Below are 7,972 nucleotides of genomic sequence, written 5' to 3'. Positions count from 1 at the left end.
CACACCCAACCAGGAGACATACACAAGCCGCTGCCTCCAGGCTTTGCTAGTAGCCCCCCCCTGGTTCCATCAGAAACCCCCTTTGTCCTTGGCCACAGTCTCCCTCTGCCATCATCAGAGACCACCTCAACCCTGATCGTTGCTTCCTAGAGATTTATTTGGAGAGCACCCGTAGTTTCATCAGAGTCCCCCTTTCCCCAGATGGATGCCTCTTTCATCCGGTTCAGAGGATACCTTGGTCACTCCTCACTGCCTCTTCCTTCCCTGGTCAGAGAACACTCTTGAATGCAGTACTAATCCCATCAGAGCATTCCACAGTCTCTTTGAAGCCTTTCTCAGCCCTGGTCAGATATTTCAGAGACTTCCCTAGGCTCTCTGAACCTAGTCAGAGTCTGTCTTTGGGCCTGCTTAGAACCTTCTGGACCCTGGTCAGAGACTGCCTTCAGCTGGTACAGTTCTGCCAGGACTCTCCTTTCAGGCTCCCTGGAAGCTTATTGGAGAACTCACATACACTTAACATTACCTTGCCTCAGCTCTGGTTAGAGAAAGCACTAGTACCTAGTCCTGACTTCCACTGGGCCTGGAAGGAGACTGCCCTTGGCCCCAGACAGAAACTACTCAGGACCTGGTCAAAGCCCCCCTCATTCGTGGTTAGAGAATGGCTTGGTCATCTCATTTTGGCCTAGTCAGAGATGGTCTCCAACCACATTGAAGCCTTCCTCTGTATCTTTGAAGCCTTTCTTGGGTCTGATTGGAGACACTCCAAGGCCCACTTAAGAGCCTCCCTTAATCCTTGGTAGAGGGAACCCTCTGCCCCAACTGTGGTCAAGAAACTGACTTTGGCCTTCATCACAGTCACATTCTGTGGCTGGGGTCATTACTTGGCTATAATACTAGCTTTCCTCTGCCTTGTTTGAAGATAGCCCTGATCATAGACTTCCTTAGGCCCTCTTAAGAATATCCCCTGACTCTGATCAGAGTCTGCCTTTTGGCCCACTTGGAGGCTTTCAGGGCCCTAGTCAGAGACTGCTTTTAGCCCTTATGGAAGTCCCCCCCTCCCTCATTGGAAGCCTCCTTTGTTCCTAGTTGAAGCTTCCTGGGCCCAGGCCACAGATCACCTGTCTTCCTTCCAGAACTTTGTCTCCCCTAGTCAGAGGTCTCTCCCTCAGTGTGTTTTTAGGCTCTATTGGCCATGACATTGTCAGATACTTCCATAGGGCCATCATTAGAGACATTCATCTGTCCCATTGGAACCTACTTCAGATCCATTGGATCCTTCCTTAGCTCTACTTTGGAGACAGACCACATAGGCCCCAGTGAGAGACTTCCTTGGCCCCGGTACAAACCTCTAGAGATCACAGAACTTTTCTTGGTGCCTCATAGCAGTCTCCTTTTGCCTTGTCTAGAGCTGTCTGTAGGCCAGGTGTTGGTGAGAGATTCCCCTTGGGGCACCATAATTTTGCTCAGCTCTCTTGGAGTTTGTCACAGCCTTGTTGGACCCCCAACCCCCATATGCAGTTAGAAATTTCCCTAGGTCCTGTTAAGCGCTCTTGTTGACCCTGATGAGAGAGTGTGTAGCTTGCTCTTGTCTGAACACCTTTCAGCCCTGTTTGGGCAGAAACTGCTTCTCCCTAATTGCACCTTCTCTATGCCCTCCTCAGAGACCATCTTCATACCCCATTGGAGACATCCCTTGAGCCTGATCAAAATGTGTCTTCAGCTCTCCTAAGATGCTCCCTGGATTCGAGTCAGAGATCTCCATTGACACTAGTCAGAAATTCTCTCAACCTTCCTCGGTTTTGGTCAGAGAAGTCCCTCAACTCTAGTTAGAGACTGCTTTGATTCCTTGTCCCATATTCTTTTATGCCAGGTAGGAGACTGATCTTGCTTTCTGTCATAGAACTTTCTAGACCCTGTCCAGGGCCTCTATCTGTCCTGGTCTGAGAATACCTTGGTCCTTTTTCGCACACTCATAGATTACTCCCAGACATATTGGAGGCCTCCTCTCACCTTGGCCCTCATTGGACAGTTCTTTAAACCTTGTTTAAAGCCTCCCTCAATTCTGGTTAGAGACTAACATTTTGTCCTTGTCTAAGCCTTCTCCTCTCTTTCTTGCTGACCACTCTAGGCTATGGTTAGAGCTTCTTGGGACTTTGTTCAGAGTCTACCTTAGCCCACATTAAAACCTTCCTTTGGGCCTGATCAGAGTCCACATGCTGCTTTTGATAGAGCTTCATTTGGCTCTGGTAAAACCTCCCTGACCCCTGCTCAGAGACTTCATTCAGATCACATCACAGCTTCCTTGGTCTCCTTTTAGAGGCCTCCCTTGGCCATGGTGCCAACAACCTCTTTCTGCCTTTATTGATGACCACTCCTGGTCCTTGTGGAAGACCAATTGAAACTTCCCTTACACTGGGTGGAAGATCACCCTGGGTCTACACTGGAGACTTACCTTGACCTTGGTGGGAAACTGCTCTTATCCCTATTAAAAACTTCCCATAGCCTTCATTGGAGGGCTACATCTACCAATCCCCCGCCACTTTGGGGACCACCCTCTACCTTTATCAGACTCTCTCTTTGCATTGCTTGTTCCTAGTTGGAGGCTGTAACATGAGGGCTGGCTTGTTGGGGTTTCTGTCCCACCCAGTACCCAACAGCCGGCAAGTCCCAAGGAAAATCAATCACACAGAGAACTCTGTAAGTTATAAAGCTGATTGGCCCATTAGGTCAGGCTTCTTGTTAACTCTTATAACTTATGTTACCCCATTATCCTTATCTACTTTAGCACATGGCTCCGTACCTTTCTCAGCTGGGCAAGTTACATGCTGCCTCTTCAGTGATCTGCGCAGGAGTGAAGGAATGGCTTCCTGCTTTCCAGGATACTCCTGTTCTCATTGTATCACCTCTACTTCCTGTCTGGTTTTCCCACCTATACTACCTGCCTGGTCAATCAGCGTTTTATTAAAATATGATTGACAGAATACAGACAATTCTCCTGCATCAGGAGGCCATTCTCATCCTCTTTGAGATTAAACATGAAGACCTCCCTTGGCTCAAATTGGTAACTTCCTAGGCCAAGCCCTCTTAGAAGCTTCCATCTTATGGAAGGATTTTCTCAATTATGTTCCCTTTTATCCAATGCCTCTAACTTGTTTTATGTTGACAAAAAACTACTTGGCACAATCAGAATGTCACATATTTGCACCCATGTTTATTTATGCATGATTCATATACCCATTCATACTTTTCATATGCCCTATTCATGAGAGTCAAGATATGGAACCAGACTAGATATTTTCAACTGACGAATGAAGAAAGAAAATGTCATATATATGTCATATATATGCATGATGTTTAATTTTGCCATACAGAATAATGAAATTATTTAATTTATGGGAAATGTTTAGATTCAAATGTTCATGTCAAGCAAAATAGGTGAGACTCAGAAAGACAAATATTATATTGAATATATGTAGATATTTATATATTTATATATATGAAGATGGAAGGGGAACTATTGAGGGAGAAAAAAGCAAGAAAGGAAATGGAAAGAGGAGAAGTTTATGGGAAGGGGGACAAAACCCAAACATTTATGTTTTCTTTTCATATAGAAGTGTGTGTGCACGTGTGAGAGAGAGAGAATTGAAGGAGAAATATTTGGTAGTAGGAAGGAAGCCAGTGAAAAGATGAAGAGCAATGAGATAAAGTAGTGGCAGTGGGGTTATAAACGAGTTATAATGACATATTAGTATGAAATTGTCATAATTGAAACCATTATTTTGTACTCTGAACAAAAACAATACAAATACACAAGTAAATTTAAGTAAAGTAACTAATTATGGTAAAATGATGAAGTGGGAGTTGAGGTCTTTAAAAATGGATAATTTTCATTACTGCAAGTATATTTTCTTAAATTATTTCTTTGACCTTTCCATGTAACAAGTTCTATCAAATTGCCAGTTTCTTTTAATTTATTTCAGCAAAACTTTCTTTAAAAGTCATAGAAAACATAAAAAATATATTCAGTGGCTAAATGAAATAGTGTATGAAATTTGGGCTTAAAATTTTAACAAGAATATTCAAACCGAGAAGTGCAAGGGACGTTCCACATCTCTTGGCTACATTAGTAGAAACAGTAGACCTTGATTATGGTCCATTCCTGAAACCCAGTAAGGCTTATTGGTGTTTGGTGAGTTCCACATCCATTAGTAGTTTCAGTGGAAGCAGTGGACCCGGGGTTGAGACAAGATTTGACTCTGATTTAGGACCATGAGTACAAAGGAAATCCTACATCCTGCTGTGGTTTCAGCAGTGTTTATTAGGATTTTTCTAACTAGTTGCAATTCCTTTACTCTTCTTTGTTATATAACTTAACAAGTTTTGATCACATAATACTTTATTCAATTTTTTCAGTTTGTATATTGAATTTTTATCATTTCTTTTTGCTTCATTTTTTCTTTCACAAATTGTGCTTCCACTAATGGTTTCATATATGTCTCTTTTTTAAATCTGTATTTGTATGTTATCCATCATTCTTATTGGTGTCCTTCTAGTTAAAGTTACTATCACTCCTTTCCTAACTGACTTCACACTTTCGGTTTCCTTTCTTCTTTCAATCCCTAGAGGGTCAAAATACCACTTTCTGTTTCTTACTTTCCAAAAGTATTACCATGATTTGTGTAACAACTTTTAATAAAACCCAATTTTAGCATAACAATGAGTTGAAAGCAAACAACCCCTGACTGTTTTTGAATCTCAGTTTTGGGGCCATACTTGTCCACTGTGCTATACAGCCTTCTATCACTTACTCAAGCATGATGAACATTGTCCTTTTTTGAGATCTTCAAACGTTTTATTCTTTTTCTTAAAATATCTTCTCAAGCTGAGTAGGACTTTTGTTTGCTTCATTCTTCAGGGAACACTACAGAAAAGGAGGCCGGCAGGTTGCAAGAGAAAGAAGATCAGGGTGCTTGCTGTGAGACTGTGTTTCCTGGTAATGTTGGAAGGCACACCCATTAAGTCTCACGAACACGGCTGCCTAACCATGAACTGAACTAGTACAACAGTAATAGACGTGTCAAAATGGACTCGGAAACCCCACAAAACCTCAACCCTACACAAAGAACTACAGGCAAGTGAGAAATGCTGAGAGGGAGATAAATAGTCTTCTCAAGGAACAAAACACAGTGAATGATAATCCAATATCAAATGGTGAGTCCTGACGACATACATACAAGTAACATTATGCAGACTGAGCAGGTTGTACTTAGGAATATACATGCACATACATATATGAATGTCGCAACAATTTTAAAAAGGCCACAAATTTGAATGAGAATAAGAAGGGGTATATAGGGAGGTTTGGAGGGAGTAAAGTGAAGGCAAGTGATATTACTTCAAAAACAATGGAAAAAGGGAGAAAAACTCATAATATCTCCTTTATGTGACTTCTTCTGACTGTTCAATTATCTGTTAAATAAAAGCTTCTTATTCTTTAATTAAAAGCCAGAGAAACTCTGTCTTGAGAAAAAAGAAAAGCTAATAACCTCTGCAGAGGAGCTTTTCGGATCACCCTATGTAAGTGGAGCTCCACTTCCCTGTGTTTCTCTATTATTTTACATTGGATTGATTTTTCTCTTGGAACATGCATCATTTTTTCTATGTATATATATCATCTATTTATCAATCATCTATTAAATATTTTGTTGTCCACATATATAGTGCCATCTCCTATAGCAGACAGTGTATTTCTTTAATATTTAGATCAAATGAAATATGCAATGACAATCTGGAAAATAAGTCAGTGGTTAAACATTTTATACTGAAAAATTAGGATAGAGACTATGCTCCATGATGTATAGAATCTATAGATACATCTCATATTAAAGCTATGAAATTTGCATATTCATATAATGGTTTTGATCTCATAAATACTCCTTTTAATAGTTTTATTTTAGGTATTACAGATATCAACCACGAAAACTAATTTTTTGTTTCATGGCTGCCTGTTACATCTTCAAGTAGAGAGTATACTATTAATAAGTATATACTGTTAGTTATGCGATTAAATGTCAGCAAGTATTGTTGGCTTGGCATCTTAATGCTAAACAGGCATTCATTGTCTTCTTTTCTAGGTAGATCAAGTGGAAGGAATTAAGACAAGGAAGATGGAATATTGTGTGGATAGGCTTAAAAACACAAATAAGAAGTTGGTCTTTTAAAAAAGACCGGGCCCTTATGCAGATGTCCTTAAACTTTGAAGCTTTCTTCCTGTGATGAGCATGATTAAAATAATATATTTCCCACAAAAACATTGGGTGATAATTTTTTCCAAATGTCAGAATGCATTTAGTGCAACCTTACAACTTAAATGTCACCTAAAATGCAATAGCAGAAATTGCTTCAAGAAACAATGTGACTAGAATAATCCCTTGACTTTGAGCAATTCAAATGCACTTTAAAAAATTATACATTTCCAAGCTAGAAAGGTTACTTTTCAGGTGACTTGCAGTTTTTGTATGTTAAAGAAACTTGAGGTACAGAAAGTGTTTCTTTTACATTAAAAAAACTTACAAGCTGATAAAGGTCTAAGATGCCTCAACTTTCTTTTAAGTTTCAATATTACTACTAGTAGATATTATTAATTGCTTCTTTCTGCATTTTAAAAATAAGATAAAAGTAATACCTCCTGCAGTGGTGGAGGCTCTGGAGATTGCAATCTGGTCCAGGCTTTACCCATGCTGTACCATGGCGACAGACACAGAGCTGCTGGTGCTGCTGGCCAGGCCTCTGGCCATGGCCTTAGGCTACTTTGGCAATATCTAAGCACATGATGAGGAGTGCTTCTTTGAGGTAGTCACCTCAGGCACCAATATGGGCCTCATCTTCAAGGTGGTGTTGGGTCCCTTCCTGGGCATCCATGTGGAGATCACAGGATCAGATCAAGAAGGAATATATACGCAGACTGAGTCCAGTGGAAGCACATGTTCACAGCTTACATGGATGGGGGGCGCAAGCTTTGCTTTAGTAATGGAATAGTTAGCATGACTGCAAAGATAGTAATTTTTACCACTGACATTGGCAAGGTTCCCAAAGCACAAGACATGGAGACAGACGATCATCAGAACAAGCGAGAAGAAATGATGAATGAACTGGCAGTGGTGATGATGTAAAGCATGACCACGAGGAGTCCACAGAAGCCTGGGAGGGAAAATACAGAAGCATTAACACCACCACACACAGCAGAGTGTTCTTTGGCGCTTTCTTCGAAGCTCTTGTTCTAGTTGCCAAAACAATGGGACAGATCTATTTCCTGCAGAGATTTTTTTGGGGGCCTGGAGGGCTGTTTAAAAAGCCTTTTCTGTTGATCCCAAATTCATGATTCACTTGTTTACCAAACATTTTGATCATCATAGTATCATTAGTTTACATATTTTTATTTTCTAAATGTTCATGTTTCTTTGATATTAATATGTATTGGGGAAAGCCTTTTTAAGGATGTGAGGGTGAAATTTTGACATTTGATTGTCCTATAATTCTCACATGAATGTGGCCTCATTATGTAGGATTTTTCAAGAGTACAAGGCTGGACAGTCCAGACCTGCCAGAAAGACAGGAGCCTAGCTATCATACAAGGGCAGGCCCTGAATAGTCCAACATAGCTGAGACACAAGACAAAGATTTTAAAACCAACTCTATGGCAATGATAGAGGACCTTGAAGAGGCATTAAACAAAACCTCTATAGAAATCTAGGAAAACACAAACATTTTGACGAAATGAATAAATTCCTCAAAGAAAGTGAGGAAAACACAAATGTGATTGGAAGAAATGAATAAATCCCTCAAAGAAAGTAAAAAAAAATCCCAAAGAGTTGAAGAAAACAAATGAGACTGTTCAAGACATGAAAATGGAAATAGAAGTAATAAAGAAGACACAAAGTGAGCGAGCTCTGGAAATGGTAATTTTAGTAGT

At 40.3% G+C, this 7,972-nt stretch overlaps 1 pseudogene; it reads left to right on the top strand.

Moving 5' to 3' along the window:
* The first annotated feature begins 6,747 nt into the window (after nucleotides 1-6,747).
* LOC125389244 (transmembrane emp24 domain-containing protein 2 pseudogene) lies at nucleotides 6,748-7,381 on the top strand (annotated as a pseudogene).
* Nucleotides 7,382-7,972: the final 591 nt, after the last annotated feature.

Source organism: Myodes glareolus, chromosome X (assembly GCF_982192425.1).
Source record: "Myodes glareolus chromosome X, mMyoGla1.1, whole genome shotgun sequence".
Lineage (NCBI taxonomy): Eukaryota > Metazoa > Chordata > Mammalia > Rodentia > Cricetidae > Myodes > Myodes glareolus.
Note: the sequence above shows the minus strand (reverse complement) of the source record. Positions and strands in the feature narration are given on the sequence as shown.